The sequence below is a fragment of the Pan troglodytes genome, chromosome 17 (assembly GCF_028858775.2).
Source record: "Pan troglodytes isolate AG18354 chromosome 17, NHGRI_mPanTro3-v2.0_pri, whole genome shotgun sequence".
NCBI classification, from domain to species: domain Eukaryota; kingdom Metazoa; phylum Chordata; class Mammalia; order Primates; family Hominidae; genus Pan; species Pan troglodytes.
This window is the reverse complement of record NC_072415.2, coordinates 18948423-18974112: the sequence shown is the minus strand read 5'-3', so window position 1 is coordinate 18974112 and position 25690 is coordinate 18948423. Positions and strand designations below refer to the sequence as shown.

The 25690-nt window shown below is 47.6% G+C and overlaps 1 long non-coding RNA gene across 2 annotated transcripts; it reads right to left on the bottom strand.

Annotated features, from left to right (window-relative positions):
• Positions 1-1642: 1642 nt before the first annotated feature.
• On the bottom strand, positions 1643-24917 carry LOC129137848 (uncharacterized). Of its 2 annotated transcripts, none has more exons than XR_010151853.1 (3): positions 21820-24917; positions 20840-20985; positions 1643-3551 (listed from the first exon to the last, which is right to left on the bottom strand). It is a non-coding gene; the product is annotated as an uncharacterized LOC129137848 (long non-coding RNA). The 2 variants fall into 2 exon arrangements; XR_008540690.2 differs by having other exon boundaries at positions 21881-24917.
• Positions 24918-25690: the final 773 nt, after the last annotated feature.

The following is a 25690-nucleotide window of genomic DNA, read 5'->3' as shown; positions in this document are numbered from 1 at the left end:
CCTATACAGGGGGTAGTATATTTTCTCCTTTATTTATTTATTTATTTATTTTTGAGACAGAGTTTTGCTCTTGTTGCCCAGGCCGGAGTGCAATAGCGCAATCTCGCTCACCGCAACCTCCACCTCCCGGGTTCAAGCGATTCTCCTGCCTCAGCCTCCTGAATAGCTGGGATTACAGGCATGTGCCACCACACCCAGCTAATTTTGTATTTTTAGTAGAGACGGGGTTTCTCCATGTTGGTCAGGCTGGTCTTGAACTCCCAACCTCAGGTGATCCACCCACCTCAGCCTCCCAAAGTGCTGGGATTACAGGTGTGAGCCACCGAGCCCGGCTTCTCTTTTATACTGTATTTTTATTGAATCTTTTCTGTTTAGATACACAAGTACTGACCATTGTGTTTCAACAGCCTGCAGTATTCAGGACAGCCACGTGCTGGGCAGGTTTGTAGCCGAGGAGTAATAGGCTATATCGTATAGCCTGGGTGTATAGTCAGCTGTACCATCTAGGTTGTGTAAGTACACTCTGTGATGTTTGCCTAATGAGGCACTTCCCAGAACTTATCCCCATGGTTAAGCAATGCATGACTATAAATGAAACATGAATAAGATCAAGATGTAAATGGTGGCTGGGGGCAGTGGCTCACTCCTGTAATCCCAGCAATTTGGGAGGTGAGGCGGGTGGATCACTTGAGGGCAGGAGTTCAAGACCAGCCTGACCAACATGGCGAAACCTTGTCTCTACTAAAAATACAAAAATTAGCCAGCCATGGTGGCACACGCCTGTAATCCCAGCTACTTGGGAGGCTGAGGCAGGAGAATCACTTGAACCCGGGAGGTGGAAGTTGCCGTGAGCTGAGATCACGCCACTGCACTCCAGACGGGGCAACAGAGCACGACTCCATCTGTAAGAATTAAAGAGGAAAGAAACATGAAAAGCAGCTCAACAGTCAAAGACAGGTTTATTTTGGAAAATAAACTTGAGAGGGGCTTCTGGCCATTTTTGGTCAGGAGCGCTTTCTCTTATAGACTAAGAGTATTTATTGGTTTTAGGGTGAGGGAGCTTATCACAGGCTCAGAATGTTTCTGCATGAGGGAGAAGTTTATTTTGGGGTTGGAACGTCTCTAGTTGGACGGGAGGTTATCTTGAGGCTGACATCTCTCTGGCCTGTGGGGAGGTTATCTCGGGGATGGCATGTCTCTGGTCGGGGAGGTGTTTATCTTGTTGTTGGAATGTTTCTGGCCAGAGTTGTCATTTGTGGTTTATGGCCATGCTGACCTTAGCCATTAGGCTGATGCCCTTTGGATTTAGGTGGTTTTTGATCAAGGGGGACTTTAGAAGGACAGTGCTTGTCCAAGACGGTGATCCTCCTGCCCTGTCACCATCTCCCCCACCACAAAGAAAAAGATGTAAATTGAATCTGAATCTGTATTCGTTCCCTATTGCTGCTCTAAGAAACTATTGGTAAACACAGTAGCTTTGGGCAGGGCATGATGGCCCCGGCAGGCTGAGGCAGGAGGATGGTTTTAGCCCAGCAGGTGGAGGCTGGAGTGAGCTATGATCGTGCTGCCGCACTCTAGCCTGCGCAACAGAGTGAGACCCTGTCTCAAAAAATGATAATAATACAAAATAAACATAGTCGTTTGAAAAAGCACCAATTTATTATTGAAAAAGCACAAATTTATTAATGCTGAAGATTGGAAGCCCAACACAGGTCTTACTGGACTGAAATAAAGAGGTCGGCAGGACCGTGTTCTTTCTGGAAGCCCTAGGAGAGACTCCATTTCCTCACCTTTCTCAGCATCTAGAGGCTGCCCACATTCCTTGGTTCTTGGTCCCTTCCTTCATGTTCGAACACAGCAACAGTGGTTGAGTTCTTTCCAGATGGCGCCACTCTGATATCCTCTTCTGCCTCCCTCTTCCACGTTTAAGGATTTATGTGATTACACTGTGTCCATCTGGATCATGTCCCACTTTTAAGATCAGCTAATTAGCAACTGAGGGTTTTTTTTGGCTGGGCACGGTGGCTCACGCCTGTAATCCCAGCACTTTGGGAGGCCAAGGCGGGTGGATCACCTGAGGTCTGGAGTTTGAGACCAGCCTGGCCAACATGGTGTAACCCCATCTCTACTAAAAATACAAAAAATTAGCCAGGCGTGGTGGTGGGCACCTGTAATCCCAGCTACTCGGGAAGCTGAGGCAGGAGAATTGCTTGAACTCGGGGGACAGAGGTTGCAGAGAGCTGAAATCGTGCCATTGCACTCCAGCCTGGGAAACAAGACTGAAACTCCATCTCAAAAAGAAAAAAAAAAAACAACTGAGGGTTTTTTCTTCCTCTTGACATCAACCGTGTCTTTTCCAACACCACTTCTCCAACTCTCTGATGCCAGCTTGGTGTCCTACAATTCAATTCCTTTCTGACACTACCTGACAGTCACACAAGACTGTCCTTAGACACCAAAGAAAGGACTGGGTTCCCAGGTTAGCCTAACTTCTGCTGATTGACCTACAAAGGAAAGTTCCTACAAAGAGGTTTCAACTACCTCATTACCCCAAGGTTAAATAATTTGCTAGAATGACTCACAGAACTCAGGAAAAGCTGTGCTTACTCTTACCGTTTACTATAAAGAGTACAAATGAACAACCAGATGAAGAAGTACCCAGGACAAGTAAGTCCCGAGTGCAGAAGCCACTGTCTCAGTCAAGATGGGGTGCACCACCCTCTGGGATGAGGATGTGTTTGCCAACTTGGAAGCTCCCTGAACCCCATCATTTAGGGGCTTCTATGGAGGCTTCAGTCCATAGGTTTGACTGTGGCCACTGGTGATCAGCTCAATCTCCAGCCACTCTCCCTTCCCTGGAGGTTGGGGGAGGGGGTGCAGGAAATGCTGATCTTCTAATCAAGCTTGGTCTTTCTGGCAGCCAGCTCCCACCCTGAAGCTAAGTACAAGAGTTGCCTCACTAAAACAAAAGAGGCTCTTAACACTCTATTGCTCAAAATTCCAAGGGTTTAGAGCTTTGTGCCAGAAACTAAGGACAACGACCAAATATCTTTCTTGTTATTCCACAGCAACATCAGTTCCATCTACAACCCTGATTCCCCTTTGCCATGAAAGGTAACATATTGGCAGGGCTTGGGGAGTTGGACATGGCTATCTGGGGGGCACTATTCTGCCTGCCCCAGCATCTAACATTAAAGACAGCAGCTCAGGAAGCTTGGCAGGGTGGCATTATGGAGTGGGGATTGCAGGGCTGATTAAACGACCATAATCAGGCTGGGTGCCGTGGCTCACGCCTGTAATCCCAGCACTTTGGGAGGCCGAGGCAGGCGGATCACCTGAGGTCGGGAGTTCGAGACCAGCCTGACCAACATAGTGAAACTGCCGTTTCTACTAAAAATAAAAAATTAGCCGGGCGAGATGGTGGGCGCCTGTAATCCCAGCTACTTGGGAGGCTGAAGCAGGAGAATCACGTGAACCCGGAAGGTGGAGGTTGCGGTGAGCCGAGATCGCACCATTGCACTCCAGCCTGGGCGACAAGAGCCAAACTCCATCTAAAAACAAAAAAACAAACAAAAGACCGTAACCAAAGTTACCTTCTCAGGGCAATGGAGACAAAATAGAAAGGGAGCTCTTGGAGGAAGATGCCGTTTAGGGCAGTGTGGGCTGTGGTCTGCCCTCTCCTGCTCCTCACTCACCACTGTTCGCTCTCGCCCAGAAACAAGTCGGCCAGGAAACCGCGCAGCAGCCACAGATTTCTTTTTTCTTTTTTTGAGACGGAGTCTCACTATGTTGCCCAGGCTGGAGTGCAATGGCGTGATCTCGGCTCACTGCAAGCTCCGCCTCCCGGGTTCAAGCAATTCTCCTGCCTCAGCCTCCCGAGTAGCTGGGATTACAGACGCCCGCCACCACATCTGGCTAATTTTGTATTTTTAATAGAAACGGGGTTTCTCCATGTTGGCCAGGCTGGTCTCAAACTCCCAACCTCAGGTGATCTGCCCGCCTCGGCCTCCCAAAGTGCTGGGATTACAGGTGTGAACCACCGTGCCTGGCAGCCACGGATTTTAAAGATACTAAAACACACCCATGGAGCCAGAGGTGGCAATTCACCAATTAGAATCACTCTAAGGAGCCGCAAGGTAAAATCCCTGGAGAAGGTGTGTGCTGACTTGATCAGAGGGGCAAAGGAAAAGAATCTCAAAGTGAAAGGACCAGTTCAAATGCCTACCAAGAATCACTAAAAGAAAAACTCCTTGTGGTGAAAGTTTTTTTTTTTTATTTTGAGACAGAGTCTCGTCTGTTGCCCAGGCTGGAGTGCAGTGGCATGAGCTTGGCTCACTGCAAACTCCGACTCCTGGGTTCAAGCAATTCTCCTGTCTCAGCCTCCCGAGTAGCTGGGATTACAGACATGCGCCACCATGCCTGGCTAATTTTTTGTATTTTTAGTAGAGATGGAGTTTCACCATGTTGGTCAAGCTGGTCTCGAACTCCTAACCTCAGGTGATCCACACGCCTCAGCCTCCCAAAGTGCTGGGATTACAGGCATGAGCCACTGCGCCCGGCCAGTAGTGAAAGTTCTAAGACACCGGATCATTTCCAGATGATAATCTGCAAGTGACTCATTGACTTGCACGGCCCTTCTGAGACCGTTAAGGAATTTACTTCCATGAATATTGGGAGGAATCTGTGAGGCATTCACAAAGCAGAAATAATAATGATATAGGCCGGGCATGGTGGCTCACACCTGTAATCCTAGCACTTTGGGAGGCTGAGGCAGGCGGATCACTTGAGGTCAGGAGTTTGAGACCAACCTGGCCAACATGGTGATACCCCATCTCTACTGAAAATACAAAAAAATTAGCCGGGCATGGTGGCACGTGATTATTCCCAGCTACTCGGGAAGCTGAGGCAGAAGAATTGCTTGAACCCGGGAGGCAGAGATTGCAGTGAGCCAAGATCACGCCACTGCACTCCAGCCTGGGCAACAGAGCAAGACTGTGTCAAGGAAGGAAGGGAGGGAGGGAGGGGAGAGAAAATGGAGCTGTGATTGTTCTGTTAGATCATGCTCTGTAATTAATAGATGCCATAATTCCAATGACCCAGTAAATGCATTATGAAAATATTCATGATCTGCATTAATTTTACATAAACATGCAAGAGTCTAATTCTGTTTTTTTTTAATTTGTTGTTGTTTTTGAGACAGGGTCTCACTCTGTCTTCCAGGCTGGAGTGCAGTGGTGTGATCACAGTCACTGTAGCCTCTATTTCCTAGGCTCAAGCAATCCTCCCACCTCAGCCTCCCAAGTAGCTGGGACTACAGGCGTGTGCCACCATGCCCGGATAAAGGAGTCTGATTCTAGATACCCACACTTCCCCTGCTACCAAACTGCCCTCTGGTTACGATGGGGAAATTCTGAAGCACCTCATTTCTACTCCTGTCCTCCTCCCCCTTCCCCCTCTCACCTTGTACCACTTCTGACACTGACAGCTATTTGGGATGTGGGAGAGGGGCACAGATGGAGACATTCTCCCCCAAGCTGCATTTAGTCCTGTGATTTAAATGACCAGCCTATCAGTGATTGGTGGCTGGAATTTATAAGCCATGAGCATAAAGTCACTGCACGCTCAGGTGATTTGTAAACAGTCTCTGGGTGGAAAAAACACATTTGTTCCAAGTGCTTTTCCGATTCTCTTGCTCAAGAACAATCATCACAGAAGTCTTCTGTGAGCAAATGTGGGGAGGCGGATTCCCCACACACCAAGCAAGCAAGTAGTTCTGCATGGACACCCCCTGGGTGTCCTCCAATTCAACTCAGTTCTGACACTCTGTACCTGGAGACAGCATCAGATCCCACAGGTTGAGGCCTCGGTCCCCAGGACTGTCCCACTTCTGATGTCAATCAAAAGCCCCAGGCTGTAACCTGTGCTTCTGGCAGACCAGTTATGAATTGGGGTTCCCACAACCCCCTCCGTGGGTTTAATTGATTTGTTAGGAGGGCTCACAAAACTCAAGGAAACACTTTCCTTATGTTCACTGGTTTATAGTAAAGGATATTGCAAAGGATACAGATGAAGAGCTGCATAGGGCAAGGCATGTGGGAAGGGACGTGGAGCTTCCATGCCCTCCCCAGGGCCACCACCCTTCAGGAACCACCACATGTTCAGCGATCTGGAAGCTCTCAGAACCCAGTCCTCTTGAGCCTTTTATGGAGACATTATTGAATAGGTGTGATTGAGGACAACTGTGCAGAAATGCGATTGGACAAAAGGGGAATGATCTAATAGTAACAGACTGAGAAACCCAGCGAGGCTCAGCTGTTCAGGTCTTTCTTGCCCTCTCTGCGGAGCATTCCTTCCTCTAGGGTGTGGGACAGGACCCTGTCTGCAATGAGGGTCTTATGACCCACAATCAGAATCGAGTCCCGCCTTGGGCAGGAGAAATTCAGAGAGATTCTGTTTCCTGAGGCCTGCTTCTGAGGCCTAAAGACTCAACATTATAAGGCCAGGCATGGTGGCTCATGCCTGTAATCTCAGCATTTTGGGAAGCCGAGGCGGGCAGATCACTTGAGGTCAAGAGTCTGAGACTAGCCTGGCCAAGATGGTGAAACCCCATCTCTACAAAAAATACAAAAATTAGCCAGGTATGGTGGCTCATGCCTGTAATCCCAGCTACTCCAAAGGCTGAGGCAGGAGAATCGCTTGAACCTGAGAGGCGGAGGTTGCAGTGAGCCAAGATGGCACCACTACACTCCAGCCCAGGTGACAGAGCAAGACTCTGTCTCAAAAACAAACAAACAAACAAAAACTCAACATTATAACAAAAGACTGTAATAAAGGATATTATAAGGGAGAGTCAGGAATGGTGAATGAAAACCTATAAATATGTAGGTTTCTTCAATGTAGAAAAACTGCACAATGATAATGTCGTTTCACAATCGGTCAGTAAATGCTGAAATCCCTCTAAGTGTCAAATGTGCCTATGCATCTTTGTTACAGATACCCAGTCATTCATTCCAAATACAAAAATTTTGACAGCGTGAGGAAATATGGTTCAGAAGGAAAAAAAGTTTGATCATGTAACTATGATATGATTTACTATTTCCTCAAATCTAAGACATCATGAACTGTAAGATGAACCACTATTTAAGGCACATTAAGAAAGAAAAAAAAGGATGCACATTGCCTAGGGTCAGACTCACTGCAATGCATGTCTTAGATGAAATAACCCAGCTTTAAATAAAGAAAGGCGGCCAGGCGTGGTGGCTCATGCCTGTAATCCCAGCACTTTGGGAGGCCGAGGCAGGTAGATCACGAGGTCAGGAGTTAGAGACCAGCCTGGCTAACATAGTGAAACACTGTCTCTACTAAAAATATAAAAAATTAGCTGGGCGTGGTGGCGGGCACCTGTAATCCCAGCTACTTGGGAGGCTGAGGCAGGAGAATCACTTGAACCTGGTAAGTGGAGTTTGCAGTGGGCTGAGATTGTGCCACTGCACTCCAGCCCGGGCAACAGTGCAGGACTCTGTCTCAAAAAAAAAAAAAAAAAAACAGGGCTATTTTCCCCAGAGGAGAGTAAGGATCACAGATGCGTTGATATGTGAATTATTGGCACATGTATTAGCAAACCTCTGTTATCTCACAGCTTCTGAGTGTTTGGAATTCAGAAGTGGCTTAGCTGGGGCACCTGGTGCAGGTCTTTCCTGAGGTCGCAGCTAAGCTGTCAGCCAGGCTGCGGCCACCTGGGCCTGGAGGCCCTGCCGCCGCGCTCATCCACATGGTTGTTGGGATGTCGCAGTTCCCCCCAGCTGCTGGCTGGGTACCTTGCTGCTCCGGAACGGACTTCTTGCCAAGTGGGCCTCTCCATTGGCAGCATGAACGTCTCCCCAAGCTGGCAGAAGCCACAGGCTTTTACAGCCCCATCTCAGAAGTGACACACATTACTTCTACAATATTCTACTGGCCACACAGACCAACTCTGATAAAGTATGGGAGGGAGCTACACAGGGCATGAATATCAGGAGGCTGGGATCATCGGTTATGCTATGGAGAGGCTGGTTACTGCAATACATATTACAAGAGGGGAAGGGAACCTGAAGCTAATTTGCTTTTTGTTTGTTTGTTTGTTTGTTTTGAGACAGTGTCTTCCTCTGTCACTTGGGCTGGAAGGCGGTGGCATGATCACAGCTCACTGCAGCCTCAACCTCCTGGGCTCAAGTGATCCTCCCACCTCTGCCTCTCAAAGCACTGTGATTACAGAAATGCGTCACCACATTTAGCTAATTTTTAGAATTTTTTGTAGACACAGAGTCTCACTATGTTGCCCAGGCTGGTCTTGAACTCCTGGGTTCAAGCCTTCCTCCTGAATTGGCCTCCCAAAGTGCTGGAGTTACAGGCATGAGCCACTGTGCCCAGCCTGCTTCCAGTTTAGGTTAACATTTATTGAGCACTTACTAAAGCTTAGAAGGGTTAAGTAAACTATCCAAGGTCACAACAGCTAGTAAGGGTGAGAACTGGTACTTGTGACTTTTGACTAATATACTACCCAGCCTTTGTGTCAATGTATATTATTGTAACATGTCAACCACTGAAATTTGCTTTTTTTTCTTTTTTTTTTTTTTTTTTTTTGAGACAGAGTCTCACTCTGTTGCCCAGGCTGGAGTGCAGTGGTGCGATCTTGGCTCACTGCAACCTCCGCCTCCTGGGTTCAAGTGATTCTCCTGCCTCAGCCTTCTGAGTAGCTAGAAATACAGATATGTGCCACCATGCCTGGCTACTTTTTTTGTATTTTTAGTAGAGACAGGGTTTCGCCATGTTGGCCAGGCTGGTCTTGAACTCCTGACCTCAGGTGATCCACCCGGCTTGCCCTCCCACAGTGTTGCAATTACAGGCATAAGCCACCACGCCCAGCCAACCACTCAAATTTCAGTAGAAAAATTTGAAAACCTCCAAGATTCTTTATATTTCTCTACAAGTGTGTGTGTGTGTGTGTGTGTGTGTGTGTGTGTGTGTGTGTGACAGGGTCTCACTCCATCACTCAGGCTGGAGTGCAGTGGCATGATCTCAGCTCACTGTAGCCTCAACCTCTCAGGCTCAAGCAATCCCCCCCACCTCAGCATCCTGAGTAGCTGGGACTACAGGTGCACACCATCATGCCTGGCTAATTTTTTTGTGTCCCCTGTAGACACAGGGTTTCACCATGTTGCCCCAGCTGGTCTCAAACTCCTGGGTTCAAGCCATCCACCCACCTCAGCCTCCCAAAGTGCTGGTGTGAGCCACCGCACTCAGCCTGTTTCTTTCTTTTTTTCTTTTTTGAGACGGAGTCTCGCTCTGTTGCCCAGGCTGGAGTGCAGTGGCGCGATCTCGGCTCACTGCAAGCTCCGCCTCCTGGATTCACGCCATTCTCCTGCCTCAGCCTCCCGAGTAGCTGGGACTACAGGCGCCCGCCACCACGCCCGGCTAATTTTTTGTATTTTTAGTAGAGACAGGGTTTCAGCGTGTTAGCCAGGATGGTCTTGATCTCCTGATCTCGTGATCCGCCTGCCTCTGTCTCCCAAAGTGCGGGAATTACAGGCGTGAGCCACCACTCCCGGCCAGCCTGTTTCTTTACTATTGCCATCACCACTAATTCAGAGAAAGTACTCTCTTGTGTTTTAATGCCTTTAAAGTTTTAGTTTATTTAATTTGTTGTAGTAATTATGTATAATTATAAAAATATCTAGTGTAATGGACTGTCTGTACCTTAGCAAAATAAATGCAAAAAATATGAGCATAGCTGGCTGCCAAAATACTTGCTCAAACAATAGTAGGTATCATTTTGAAAACTAGACAGAAGGGGCCAGGCGCGGTGACTCATGCCTGCAATCCCAGCACTTTGGGAGGCCGAGACAGGTGGATCTCCTAAGGTCAGGAGTTTGAAACCAGCGTGGCCAACATGGTGAAACCCTGTCTGTACTAAAAATACCAAAAATTAGCCGGGCGTGGTGGCAGTGCCTGTAATCTCGGCTACTCAGGAGGCTGAGGCAGGAGAATTGCTTGAACCCGGGAGGCGGAAGTTGCAGTGAGCTGAGATTGGGCCACTGCACTCCAGCCTGGGCAACAAGACCAAAACTCTGTCTAGGAAGGAGGGAAGGAGGGAAGGAGGCAAGGAGGGAGGGAGGGAGGGAGGGAGGGAGGGAGGGAGGGAGGAAGGAAGGAAGGAAGGAAGGAAGGAAGGAAGGAAGGAAGGAAGGAAGGAAGGAAGGAAGGGAGAACAGCAGTGGCTCATGCCTGTAATCCCAGCACTTTGGGAGGCTGAGGCAGGCGAATCACAACGTCAGGAGATTGAGACCATCCTGGCTAACACGGTGAAACCCCATCTCTACTAAAAATACAAAAAATTAGCCGGGTGTGGTGGCAGGTGCCTGTAGTCCCAGCTACTCAGGAGGCTGAGGAAGGAGAATTGCTTGAACCTGAGAGGCAGAGGTTGCAGTGAGCTGAGATGGCGCCACTGCACTCCACCTGGGCAACAGAGCAAGACTACGTCTCAAATAAATAAATAAATAAATAAAAATAAATTAAATAAAATAAAAAAGAAAAAGAAAAATAGAAGAATAAAGTAAGGACCTTCAAGAAAAACTGGAACAATTTCCTCTGAAGAGCGAATAGTCTCAGTTGATAGTATTTAAAATTATAACTTCACAAAATAAATATAAGACAAAAAGATTGCTTTTGATTTTAGCACAGAGATGCTCCAATATTATCTCTAAAAACTGTCAAGAGTAGAGGTGTAATCACATTCCGTCTATGTAGCAACAACTGAAAGTGCTAAAACTTCCCAACTCCGTGAGCAGGAAGTAAGCCCAGAGAGTCCTGACTCCTCTGTGATCCAAGTGCTGATCACTTCCCAGACATCATTTGAACTCACTCTACAAAGAAGCAGGTCTGTAGTTTATGAAAGTAGTTCACTAGGCTGGGCGCAGTGGCTCATGCCGGTAATCACAGCACTTTGGGAGGCCGAGGTGGGCAGATTACGAGGTCAAGAGATTGAGACCATCCTGGCCAACATGGTGAAACCCCGTCTCTACCAAAAATACAAAAATTAGCCAGGTGTGGTGGTGGGCGCTTGTAATCCCAGCTACTAGGGAGGCTGAGGCAGGAGAATGGCTTGACCCCAGGAAGCGGAGGTTGCAGTGAGCCGAGATCGCGCCACTGCACTCCAGCCTGGGCGACAGAGCAAGACTCCGTCTCAAAAAAAAAAAAACAACAGAAAAAAAAGAAAAGAAATTAGTTCGCTAGTTTCCAGTTCATATTACACAAAGCAATTTTCTTAAATTCCTGAACTGGAGCCATAACTGTGGAAACACTGCAGTCACATCCCAACGAAAATCAAAGATGTAAAATTACTAACTGTTGGAACAAACTGGCTCCAGCTGTAACCAAGCAAAGAAAGTAATGTGCCCTGAATCAACTTACTGTCAAATCCTCTCCTGAATTAGCAGGGCATGGTGGTGTGCACCTGTAGTCCCACCTACTCAGGAGGCTGAGGCAGAAGAACTGCTTGAACCCAAGAGGTGGAGGTTGCAGTGAGCCGAGATTGTGCCACTGCACTCCAGTCTGAGAGAGCGAGACTCCATCTCAAAAAAAAAAAAAAAAAAAAAAAATTCCTCCCCTGAGCAGGCAGAGCTGGCGAAGTTCAGCCATGGGCAGAGCAGGCTTGGGCCCAGGGATTGAAAGCCAGGGATTACCAGGCCAAGAAGTCGAACAGTCCAGAATACCACACAGTGAGGGCGCTTCCCAGGGGAGGGGTGGAGGGGCCTAGAGTGCAGGTGTGGGACCATGGCTGGGGAGGAACAGGAATGCAGGTGCCAATGCAGGGCTCAGCAGAAAGCAACCAGATGGTTGTCAAGAAAATAATTGATCCTGAAGACAAATCCTAGACCAAGTGTGCACACTCTAAGCCCAGGTCCTGATTCTACCCTTTCCAGCTCTCCAGAGAGCAGAGGCCCCAACAGTCTGGCCAGTTCTGAGCCCGGCACCTAAGCACCCTAAGACCTCTGAGCTACCTGGCCAACCTCCCTCCCCCAGGGCATGTCGCTGTCTTCTGCCACAATTTTGGAGCTTGCAAAGCTTGCTAACAGAATATACATAGAGCTATTTCACTCATGGGTCTTGTTCTAGATGCCTGGGAGATCATAGTGTAACCTGGAGACAAGATTCCCAGTCGATGTTTTTTGATAATTAGAAAACAGAGAAAGTCAGGCTCAGTGGCAGATGTCTGTAGTCCCAGCTGCTCAGGAGGCTGAAGTGGGAGGATCACTGGAGGCCAGGAGTTCAAGGCTGCAGTGAGCTATGATTGCACCTGTGACTAGCCACTACACTCAAGCCTGGGCAACAGAGCACGTTCCCATCCCTAAAAAAAAAGAAAAAAAAGAAAAAAAAAAAGAAAGAAAAGGGAGAGGAAGAGGAGAAGAAGAAGGAGAGGGAAAGAGGAGAAGAAGAGGAGGGAGAATGGAAAAGAAAGAAAGAAGAAGAAACAAAAGGGGAAGAGGGAAAGAAGTCAGTGACATCAGCTTGAGGGAAAAGCGCGCACACGCACACGCACACCACTGTGATTGCCCTAAAGAAATTAGCTACTTTTTGGCCAGGCGAGGTGGCTCACACCTGTAATCCCAGCACTTTGGGAGGCCGAGGCGGGTGGATCACCTGAGGTCTGGAGTTCGAGAACAGCCTGGCCAACATGGTGAAACCTCATCTCTACTAAAAATACAAAAAATTAGCTGGGCGTGGTGGCGGGCACCTGTAATCCCAGCTACTTGGGAGGCTGAGGCAGGAGAATCGCTTGAACCCTGGGGGCAGAGGTTGCAGTGAGCCGAGATGGCACCAGTGCACTCCAGCCTGAGCAACAAGAGTGAAACTCTGTCTCAAAAAAAAAAAAAAGAAAGAAAGAAATTAGCTATTTTTCAACTCTATTATTTAAACCCTCCTTAGGGCATCCTTTGGAGTGACAGCAGACAGTGACTGGGATAACTCTGCATATTTTGGCTTAAAATTATTTTTATCTACTGAAAGGAAAACTAAATTATACTCTGAAACATAATCTAATGACGGAGGGTCTCAGAGCAAATAGCTGTCAGTCGGAGATATTGAAAGTGATCAGGTTGTGAACTCACTTGAATCAAGCCCATTACCTCATGAAATTATAAAATGATTAGCAATGTCCCCAGCAGATGGCGCAAGTGGCCCCTCTGCTGTGATGGGAAGCCAATCTGTTTCCTCTTCAGATGACAATTGAACAGTAGATCCTAACCAGGTAAGGTGTTTAGTTAGGAAAGAAATCATTCATGGGATTCCAAGAGAGGCTAACTAGGAAAGACAAAATCTGGAGGCTTTTTAATTTACTTCTCATGTTAAACAGTCTAGAAGCATGTATTGACCTCACCAGTAATATGGTTCCATTCACAATATTTTTAGCTCTGAAAAAGAAAATTCTCTCATGCAGAGTTTTAGATTAAGTCCCAAAGGATGACAAAGTACCAACAATTAGAATATCTGAAATGTTTTGATGATCTGGTGGAATTAGTGAAGGGCTCATAATGAGAAGCTCAGAGCTGTCTCCTAACAAATTACAGGTAAACGGTTTCTGAAGGAAACTGCAGGGAAGGGGATAATGATTAAAGATTATTGGAGTCAGCCAATGTTTCTGCTGCTTTGCTAGTTACTTGCAAACAAATATGATGTTCTTGCTCACATTTTGAAGCTCTCGGCTACGCATTTTTTATGAACAAGCAAACATTTGCATTTCTAGGCCAGAGGCAGCCCACGCTGGGAAGGCAGGGGATGGAATGTGTTATCCATCGAATAGTCTTCGAAAGTGCAAAAGAACTTTATTAATTAAAGCATGTTAAATATCTGCCTTTATAAGTTCCAAAGAAACAAGAATTGAGAATGTTCAGGTCAATGAATAATTTTGTGCAATAGCTGTCCTGCCAACACCTACTGCCTTCCATCCCAAACACCCATCGATGTTTTAACCCTCTGTAGTCTGCTTCTTATATCCAACTGCCACGAAAACTTTATTTTATTTATTTATTTATTTATTTTTGAGACGGAGTCTCACTCTGTTGCCCAGGCTGGAGTGCAACGGCGCGATCTCAGCTCACTGCAACCTCCGCCTCCCGGGTTCATGCGATTCTCCTGCCTCAGCCTTCCGAGTAGCTGGGATTACAGGCATGCGCCACCAGGCCCAGCTAATTTTTGTATTTTTAGTAGAGACGGGGTTTCACCATGTTGGTCAGGCTGGTCTCGAGCTCCTGACCTCGTGATCCGCCCGCCTCGGCCTCCCAAAGTGCTGGGATTACAAGAGTGAGCCACTGCACCCAGCCCCTTTTTTTTTTTTTTTTTTTTTTGACTGTCTCTGTTACCAGGCTGGAGTGCAATGGCATGATCTCGGCTCACGGCAACCTCTGCCTCCCAGGTTCAACTGATTCTCCTGCTTCAGCCTCCCAAGTAGCGGGGACTACAGGTGCATGCCACCATGCCCAGCTAATTTTTGTATTTTTAGTAGAGACAGGGTTTCACCATGTTGGCCAGGATGGTCTTGATCTCTTGACCTCGTGATCTGCCCACCTCGGCCTCCCAAAGTGCTGGAATTACAGACGTGAGCCACCGCCCTGGCAAAACTTTACTTTTTTTTTTTTTGAGACTGAGTCTCCCTCTGTCACCCAGGCCAGAGTGCAGTAGCACGATGTTGGCTCACTGCAACCTCTGCCTCCCAGGTTCAAATGATTCCTGTGCCTCAGCCTGAGTAGCTGGAATTACAGGTGTGTGCCACTATGCCTGGCTAATTTTTGTATTTTTAGTAGACATGGGGTTTCACCATGTTGGCCAGTCTGGTCTCCAACTCCTGGCCTCAAGTGATCCACCTGCCTAGGCCTCCCAGAGTGCTGGGATTACAAGTGTGAGCCACTGCACCTGGCAAAACTTTACTTTTTAAATATATTTAAAAATATAAATTAATATATGTAAATTGCAAGGAATTTGAAAACACTGAAAGGTGTAAAGAGAAAAATTTGTAGCTACCTGGTGTGTTCTTCACTGCATAAAGAAAGACCACAGGCTGGGTGCAGTGGCTCACGCCTGTAATCCCAGCACTTTGGGAGGCTGAGGCCGAGGCAGGTGGATCATGAGGTCAGGAGTTCAAGACCAGCCTGGCCAACATGGTGAAACCCCATCTCTGCTAAAAATACAAAAGTTAGCTGGGTGGTGGCGCATGCCTGTAATCCCAACTACTCGGGAGGCTGAGGCATGGGAATTGCTTGAACTCAAGAGGTGGAGGTTGCAGTGAGCCCAGTTTGCACCACTGCACTCCAGCCTAGGTGACAGACCAAGACTCTGTCTCAGAAAAAAAGAAAGAAAGAAAGAAAGACCACAGCATTGTAGTAGAGTTTAATAGACACAAGGCTGGCCATAACACTGGGAGATGGAATTGGTACTCAAATCATCTCATTCAAAGCTCATAGATTAGGGGCTTTTTTCTTTTTCTTTCTTTCTTTTTTTTTTGAGACAAAGTCTTACTCTGTCACCCACTGGGCTCACTGCAACCTCCACCTCCTGGGTTCAAGCGATTCTCCTGCCTCAGCCTCCTGAGTAGCTGGGATTAGAGGCACGTGCCACCACATCCAGCTAATTTTTGTAGCTTTTTTGTAGTTTTTAGTAGCTAATTTTTGTAGTTTTTAGTAGATACGGGGTTTCACCATGTTGGTCAGGCTGGTCTCGAACTCCTGACCTCGCGATCTGCCCACCTCGATCTCCCAAAGTGCTGGGATTGCAGGCATGAGCCACCACGCCCCATCAGATTAGGGGTTTTTCAAAGGCAGTTTCGGGGAAGCGGTGTTGGGGAGGGGGTGCTAGGTAACAGGTGCTTGCTGCTGATTGGTTGGGGGCAGAGATGAAATCATAGTGGGTTGAAGCGGTCCTCCTGTGGGCTGGTCGACTCTAGGTGCGGCCACAGGAGCGAGGGTTGTCATCCAGGTGGAGCCATGGGTGTCAGACATGCAAAAAACCTGGAAAGATATCTCAAAAGGCCAATCTTCAAGAATGGTGTTATTTGGAGGAGTAACTGGGGATGTATCATATTTTATAACATTCTGAATAACTTAGCAGGACCCAGCCTCCTCTCCTCTCTCAGCGTGATGGCCTCCAATTAGCTTTACAAAAGCAGCTGAGTTTTGGGCAAGGCCTGTTATTATTTAAACTGCAGCTGAAAGGTCTTCCAAAGTTAGCTTAGTCCAATAATCTGGGAATAATTAAGGGAAAGGCAAGATGGAGGTTAGGTTAGCTTAGCTTACCGTTATAATTTTCTCATGGATATAACTTTTGCAAAGGCAGTTTCAAGATTACCCATGAATGAGTAGATATAGGTAACACATACTTCATTATTAGTATTATTATTAGTATTATTATTATTATTATTATATATTTTTTGGAGACAGGGTCTCACTCTGTTGCCCAGGCTGGAGTGTAGTAGCGTGACCATGGCTCACTTCATCCTTGACCTACCAGGCTCAAGCAATCCTCCCCCGTCAGCCTCCCCAGGAGCTGGGACTACAGGCACATGCCATTACACCCAGCTAAATATACATTTTAAAAAATATTTTTGTTGGGACAGGGTCTCACCATCTTGCTCAGACTGGTCTTGAACCCCTGGGCTCAAGCAATCCTCCTGCCTTGGCCTTCCGAAGTGCTGGGATTACAGTCATGTAACCCCACTGTCAGAGGTGTGTGGACCAAAGCAACTCCATCTTGAATAGGAGCTGGGTAAAATGAGGCTGAGACCTACTGGGCTGCATTCTCAGACGGTTAAGGCATCCTAAATCACAGGATGAGATAGGGGGTCAGCATAAGATACAGGTCATAAAGACCTTGCTGATAAAACAAGTTGCAGTAAAGAAGCCAGCCAAAACCCACCAAAACCAAGATGGCCACAAGAGTGACCTCTGATTGTCCTCACTGCTACCTTCCCACCAGCGCCATGACAGTTTACAGACGCCATGGCAACATCAGGAAGTTACCCTGTAGGGTCTAAAAAGGGGAGGCATGAATAATCCACCCCTTGTTTAGCATTTCATCAAGGAATAACCATAAAAATGGGCAACCACCAGCCCTCGGGGCTGCTCTGCCTACGGAGTTGCCATTATTTTATTCCTTTACTTTCTTTTTTTTTTTTTTTTTTTTTGAGACGGAGTCTCGCTCTGTCCCCCAGGCTGGAGTGCAGTGGCGCGATCTCGGCTCACTGCAAGCTCCGCCTCCCGGGTTCACGCCATTCTCCTGCCTCAGCCTCCCGAGTAGCTGGGACTACAGATGCCCGCCACCACTCCCGGCTAATTTTTTGTATTTTTAGTAGAGACGGGGTTTCACCGTGTTAGCCAGGATGGTCTTGATCTCCTGACCTCGTGATCCGCCCGCCTCAGCCTCCCAAAGTGCTAGGATTACAGGCATGAGCCACCGCGCCCAGCCAATTCCTTTACTTTCTCAATAAACTTGCTTTTGCTTTCCACTGTGGACTCGCCCTCAATTCTTTCTTTCACAAGAAACAAGAACCCTCTCTTGGCGTCTGGATCGAGTTCCCTTTCCTGTAACACCACCATGCTTAGCCTGGGCAACACATACTTCTGACAAAGAGCTTGTGCCCAGAATATAGAAAGAACTCATACACATCAATTTTCTTAAAAGACTAAACAGAAAAATTGGTGAGAGATTTGAACAGACACTTAACCAAAGAGAATATATGCATGGACAATCTCTATTTCATTAGTAACCAATATATATTTTTTTTTTTTTGAGACGGAGTTTTGCTGTTGTTGCCCAGGCTCGAGTGCAATGGCGCGGCTGGGCTCGCTGCCACCTCCACCTCCTGGGTTCAAGCGATGCTTCTGCCTCAGCCTCCTAAATAGCTAGGATTACAGGTACCCACCACCACGCCCTGCTAAATTTTTTTATGACTCATGCATGAGTCACTGCACCTGGTCATTAGTAACCAATTATAAACTAAAACCAAGGCTGGGCATGGTGGCTCATGCTTGTACTCCTAGCACTTTGGGAGGGCGAGGCAGGCGGATCACTTGAGGTCAGGAGTTCGAGACCAGCCTGGCCAACATGGTGAAACCCTGTCTCTACTAAAAATACAAAAACTAGCCAGGCATGGTATGCGGCTGTAATCCCAGCTACTCGGGAGGCTGAGGCATGAGAATCGCTTAAACCCGGGAAGTGGAGGTTGCAGTTAGCTGAGATGGCACCATTGCACTTCAGCATGGGGGACAAGAATGAAACTCCGTCTCAAATTAAAAAAATAAACTAAGACCATAATGAGAGCCGGGCATGGTGGCTCATGCCTGTGATCCCAGCACTTTGGGAGGCCAAGGCGGGTGGACTCCTCTTGGCGTTCAGATGCTACTTCTCTTCTCTTTGCTGTGCTGTTCTGCCATTCTTCTTCACTTCTGTTTATCTCCTTGTAAAGCCCTGGGTTTGGGGTTTATATGGATATAGGATGGGCAGCATGGTGGGCCAAAAGACAACTTGTGGGCATGAAAACAGGAATGCCTGTTCTCATTTAGGGCTGCGGGTTTCCAGGCTCAAGGGTGGGGCTTTTGCCAGGAAACTGCTCTCTTCTACCCAGTATTTCCATCTCCTGTCCATATCAATGCTGACGGCAACCTCATGAAAGACTCTGAGCAGAACCACCCTGCTAAGTCACTCCCAAAGAGACTGAGGTAACAAGTTTTTAAGCCAAAAAATGTTGGGATAATTTATTATGCAGAAATAGATAACTTATACAATGAGACACACCCACACGTGCACCAGAATAGCTAAAATTTATAGTCTGACATGTCAGGAACTGGTTAGGCTGTGGAGAATGGGCACTCTCATTACACTGCTGGTGAATGTGTAATTGGTACAGCCATTCTGGAAAGCCATGTGGCATGATCTGCTAAAGGACGGTACACATACCCTATGCTACAAGAATTCCATTTTAGGATACACCTACAGAAATACATACAATATGCATTGTATACAAAGCTCATGTGCAAGAATACTCACAGCAGTGGTGTATATAATAGCCCAAACCTGAAACTAACCTGTCTACCAAGAGTAGGTGAATAAATGGTGGTGTGTTCACACAGTACAGTGCTACACAGCTGTGAACATTCATGAACTATAGCTACCCGTGACAGAGACAGGAAGCAGCCAAATGCCTAGGTAGATAGGGGCAAGTCCCTGGCGAAACCCCACCTCCAAGCCGAAGGCAGTTTAAAGCCCGAAAGCCAAGCTGCAAGTTAAATCCTCAGGCCAGAAGGACAGCCTGCCTTCCCATTTGGCGCACTTTCCTCTGATTGATCTCCATCCTTCACCTATTTTACATATACCTACCCTTTCCTAATTGGCTTTCTACACTGTCATGCCCACCTTTGAGTGGTGTCTTTGCTTTGACCCATTTTGCATACTCACAAACCAATTATCACACACTCCTTATTCTGAGCCCACAAAAAGCCCCGGGCTTAGCCATATTGAGAACTTTCCTGCCTTGAGGTAGGGGGACCACCCCCATGTCCCTTCCCCGCTAAAAGCTGTTTAATCACTCAATAAAACTTTCCACCTTACTCTTTGAGTGTCCACATGCCTACTTCTTTCTGGTCATGAGAGAAGAACCCAGACCTATCTGAGCTAAGGGGCAAAAAATCCTGCATCACCTGTAACAATTCGATTGAGTCTCACCAACAAAATGATGATGATGTTAGCCAAACACAAAAGAATTAATACTAAGTGATTTTCTTATCAGGGTCCAATAAAGAGAGAGAAGCTACACCAGTTATTCCAAAAGAGTGAGTAATATAAAGAATTACTGGGCCGGGCGTGGTGGCTCACGCCTGTAATCCCAACACTTTGGGAGGCAGAGGCGGGCAGATCACGAGGTCAGGAGATTGACACCATCCTGGCTAACACGGTGAGACCCTGACTCTACTAAAAATACAAAAATTAGCTGGGCGTGGTGGCAGGCGCCTGCTGCTCGGGAGGCTGAGGCAGGAGAATGGTGTGAACCTGGGAGGTGGAGCTTGCAGTGAGCAGAGATCGCACCACTGCACTCCAGCCTGGGCAACAGAGCGAGACTCCGTCTCAAAAAAAAAAAAAATTATTATTGACGGGCACAGTGGCTCATGCCTGTAATCCCAACACCTTGGGAGGCTGAGGAGGAAGGATTGCTTGAGCCCAGGAGTTTGAGACCAGCCTGGGCAACATAGAGAGACCCTGTCTCTACCGCGTGTGTGTGTGTGTGTGTGTGTGTGTGTGTGTGCACGCGCACGCGTGCATAGCATTCAGCTATCAACCAGGAGGTTTCATTTAGTGTAACCCAGCAAGTACTCACAGATTTTTTTTTTTGAGACACAGTCTCACTCTGTCACCAAGACTGGAATGCAGTGGCGCAATCATGGCTCAATGGAACCTCGACCTCCTGGGCTCAAGCAATGCTCCCACTTCAGCCTTCTGAATAGCTGGGACCACAGGCATGTGCTACCGCGCCCGGCTAAATTTTGAATTTTTTGTAGAGAAGGGGTTTCGCCATGTTGCCTAGGCTGGTCTTGAATTTCTGGACTCAAGCCATCCGCCCACCTAGGCCTCCCAAAGTGTTAGAGGCGGAGGTTGCAGTGAACCAAGATCGCACCACTGCACTCCAGCCTGGGCTACAGAGCGAGATTCAGTCACAAAAAAAAAAAAAAAAAAAAAAAGTTAGGATTACAGGCGTGAGCCACCTCACCCATACAGAAATGTGATCCACACTGTAAGACGCGCCTCTTCTTGGAATACTTACCCGATTCTTTGTTCTCTCACTGATCTCTGATCTCTCCACCTTCCCAAGTCTTGGAAAACTTGTCTTCTGATTTGAGTTAACCCTTAATTATGTAGAATCTTCCATTGTCATGTATTACATTACACGTGCTGGTTTTATCTTCCCAACTAGAAGATAAACCATAGAATCAGAAAAACAATTTTATCATTTTATTTCCAAAATTACATAGCCCAGGATTGAACTGTCCATAAACATCTATCGGATGGTCAGCTTCAAAACTAACTGCAATGCTGATGAGTTAAAATAGCTCCTTTTGTTGGCACCAGATAATAGATAAACATGAGAAGCCAGTGCAGTGGCTCATGCTTGTAACCTCAGCACTTCGGGAGGTCTAGGAGGGAGGATGGCTTGAGCCCAGGAGCCCATAGTGAGCTATGATTGAGCCACTGCACTCTAGTGTGAGCAACAGAACAAGACCTCGTCTCTATACAAAATAAAATTATACATTTTTTTTTACGTAAAAAAACTTGAGAGAGATCATACTTTTGGGTTTCTTTATTAAAAGAAAGAAGACCAAAAGGTGACCCAAGTAAAAGTGTACACCCCTTAAGGGAAAAAAAAATTATTTTCATTTAAAATCGTTTTCTTTATTATCTTTAAAGTGAAAGTGCCATATCTGGCTTCCTAAGGAGGAACCACAAACCGCGTAGACTCAGGCCAGCCGCTGGGCCTGGGCCTGTGTGTCCCTCAGGCGGCGACCTTTGGCCCACTTCAGGCCGGCCGTATTTACCAGCTTAGAGGCGCCGCGGCGTTGGCGAGTCCTTTTTTACCCACCCCTTCCCTCCGTTCTCAGGCTTGAACTTGAACAGGCATTCATGACTCAGCAAACGGTACTTGATAGGGTTCTTTACACGTCAGTCAGGCTATTTTTAAAAATCACTCTTCCTGGAGATCTTCAAACCAAAAGCACCGCGGGCCCTCCCCAACCGGCTTCTGCCTACCTCCACTACGTGATGCAGTATGGCCCCCGGGAGGCCGCCCCCAGATTCTAGAGGGGCTTACCCCAGACACACCCGAAGGACCACCTCGAGACCTCAGAGGAACAGCCCTAGACCCAGGAGAGACTGCCAGACACCCCAGTGGCAGCCCGCCAGGGCCCAGCTCTACTCGTCGCCTGGAGGTGCTGCCTCCCTTCCACGCCGCCCCAGGGAATGGCCGCCCCTCTCGGGCTCCTCCCAATCCCCCTTCCCAGGACTGACAATGGCCCGGCGCCCTGCTTTGGGCCAGGATCGGCCTCGAGCCTTCCTCACTAGCGGCCAAGAGCCGGAAACCTTGCGTCTCAGATTCCCCGGGTCTGTGCACCCCCACCCCAACCGGTCTTCCCACCCGGGCCCCCCCTGATGCCAGCTGCGGGCCTGGACCTAGCCCGGGGCCCTGCCCCTCCGCCCGCTCTCGCTGGACAGCCCAGGCCGGCGCCCGAGGGACAGGCTCGGGAGCGCGGGGAGGACGCTGCAGCCGGAGCTGGAGCCAGGGCCCACCTGTCCAGCGCCGTCCTGAGCTCACACAAAGACCCTTCCAGCCTCACCGAGGCCACGAGCCCAAGCCAAGATCTTACAGATGTCAGGAAGTCTGGTTTAAAACCCATTGGTTAAGAAACTAATGACAATTTTTTTTTCTTAATAGTTAGGAAATCTAGGTGACTAGAAAATAGAGGGAAGGGAGACATTTTCATAACACCCTGTCACCTTTGCATTTCATGCACATGCAGAGTTGCATTCATATTATTAAAATATCTTTTTAGCTGGGCGCGGTGGCTCACATCTGTAATCCCAGCATTTTGGGATGCCGAGGCAGGTGGATCACTTGAGGTCAGGAGTTCGAGATCAGCCTGAGCAATGTGGCGAAACCCTGTCTCTACTAAAAATACAAAAATTAGCCCAGGCATAGTGGCGGACGCCTGTAATCCCAGCTACTCGGGAGGCTGAGGCAGGAGAATCGTTTGAACCCGGGAGGTGGAGGTTGCGGTGAGCCAAGATCATGACACAGCATTTCGGCCTGGGAGACAGAGCCAGACCCTGTCTCCAAAATAATAATAATAAATAAATTAAAATAAAATAATATCTTTTTAACCTGGTGCTGGTTGCATAGGTATGGTCAGTTTGTGACAGTCCAGTGAGTTGCATGTTCAGGATACATGTATTCTTCTGAATGTGCATGTACTTCAGTTAAAGGTTTCCAGAAATAAACCTTTGGGTGAGGAGCAGAGCACACTTCATCCTGAAGGCATAGGTGTGCTTTTGGGCCACCAGTAAATGGAGGTCATCCCACCCGGGGCCTCCTGTGCTTGGACGGAGATAAACAACATCCCTGCCCTCATTTCTGTTGCCTTCCTTCCCCCAGTCGTGGAGTCTTCCCAGGAGCACAAACTCAGTGCATTCCTACTATCTAATTCCCCTATGAAGCTGGCAAAGGCTGGAATGTTATTTAGATTTTGACGGAAAATCATTCATAGCAATTCAGTTACTCAACACCTACTGAGCCCCGGATTCCTGCCTTTTCATACAAACACTTTGTTCTCTGTTAAAAGCATTCCATGCTATATAGCACTGGCCATGCTGTGTCCCCTCTCTCTTCCTGCCACCCCCAGCACTAGGCTCTACCAAAAACTCGAAGACAACAAGCTAAATGTGGTTTGGTATGTAGAATCTTATTACTTGCTGTGATTGCACTGCTTAACATGAAACATCATATTGACTTGGGATGTTATGAGAGGTACTAAAGGAAATTTACTTTGTCAGTTTTCCAGCTCTAACCCCATAAACTCTGGCTTCTAATAGAGTGTGGTGGTTGGTAAATGAATCTGGAAGAACAATCAATGAGACATATAAGGATTTTTAAAGGAGAGGGGAATATAATTGCAACCTAGGTGAAGAGTTTCAAGATTTAGGTAGGTGCCCATTCACATAATAGGCTAGACTATATGATTTAAACAATTGGTTGGGGATAATCACATACAGTACGGCACATTAAAATTGGTAAGAAGATAGGGCTGGGCGTGGTGGCTAATGCCTGTAATTCCAGCACTTTGGGAGGCCGAGGTGGGTGGATCACAAGGTCAGGAGTTTGAGACCAGCCTGACCAACATGGTAAAACCCCGTCTATACTAAAAATACAAAAATTAGCCAGGCTTGGTGGTGCATACCTGTAATCCCAGCTACTCAGGAGGCTAAGGCAGGAGAGCTTGAACCCAGGAGGCAGAGGTTGCAGTGAGCCGAGATCGCACCACCGCACTCCAGCCTGGGTAACAGCGAGACTCCGTCTCAGAGAAGAGAGGCTAATAGCTCAGAAAAGGGACGGAAATATATTGAAAATCTTAGTGCAGGGCAAGAGTGTTTTAAACAAAAAAGTTCTTGGTAAAGATGAAGGTAAATTAGATACATGAAAACAAACTCATGGTATTTACTAAAGTGGTCTACAATCTGTATTACCTCTTCAGGGCCCCTTGGCTGCTTTCATTCATGGACTGCTTGTGTTTCTTGGGAGAGGAAAAATTAAAATTGGTCTGACATAACTTGCTTGTAGTAAAAAATACAGGCTATTTCAAGACTACCAAGAAGCCAGCTCACATCAGCTACATCTCAACAATAGAAAATAATCATTCTGAAAAAAAGGCCCCGCCAGCAGGGTGGCTCATGCCTGTAATCCCAGCACTTTGGAAGCCAAGGTGGGAGGATCACTTGAGTCCAGGAGTTTGAGACCAGCCTGGGCAACATAGCTAGACCCCCGTCACTGCAAAAATTAAATAATTACCTGGGCGTGGTGGTGTGCACCTGTAGTCCCAGCTACTCAGAAGGCTGACCTGGGAGGATCTCTGAGTTGGGGAGGTTGAGGCTGCAGTGAGCCGAGGTCATTCCACCAAACTCCAGCTCCAGCCTGGATGACAGAGTGAGACCTTGTTTAAAAAAAAAAAAAAATCTAAGGCAAAGAAGCAGGTCACTTCTCTTCCAATTATAAGATCCAAGACCTAGGCCTGGTCTCTATCTTATGCCTGGTACCCCAGACTAGAAGGGCTGAGGTGTGCAATCTATCCCCTGGGCTAAATGAACACTCTTTTTTTTAAGGCACAGGATCTTGCTCTGTGGCCCAGACTGGAGTGCAATGGCATGTAGCCTCAAATTCCTGGGCTCAAGCGATCCTTCCATCTCGGCCTCGCAAGTAGCTGAGACCACAGGCACGTGCTATCACACCAAGCTAAGTTTTTTATTTTTTAATTTTTTGTACAGACAGGGTCTTGCTATGTTGCCAGGTCTGGTCTTGAACTCCTAGGCCCAAGTGATCCTCTTGTCTTGGCCTTCCCAAGTGCTGGGATTATAGGCATGAGCCACTGTGCCTGGCCAGGGCTTGGGAATTTTAGTAGGGGAAACAGATGTGTTAGTCAATAAATGAGAAGCGTTTCCGGTGCTTTCATAGTTACCTGAGCAGGTGCAGCAGAACCTAAGGGAGGTGAATACTGCCAGATCTAGAGAGACAGGAAAGAGGCTTCCTTCAGAGAGGGAGGCGGGAGGGCTGGGGAGCAGGCCAGGTCAGGAGGGGCTGCATCAGCCACCCCAAGGAGTCCAGACATTGTCCTGTGTGTGTGGGCAGGGGTGGTGTGCTGGTTATTTTATTTATTATTTTTTTGAGACACAGTCTCGCTCTGTTGCCCAGGCTGGAGTGCAGTGGCGCAATCTCAGCTCACTACAACTTCTGCCTCCCGGGTTCAAGCAATTCTTCTGCCTCAACCTCCCAAATAGCTGGGATTACAGGCACGTGCCACCATGTCCGGCTAATTTTTTTATATTTTTAGTAGAGACGGGGTTTCACTGTGTTAGC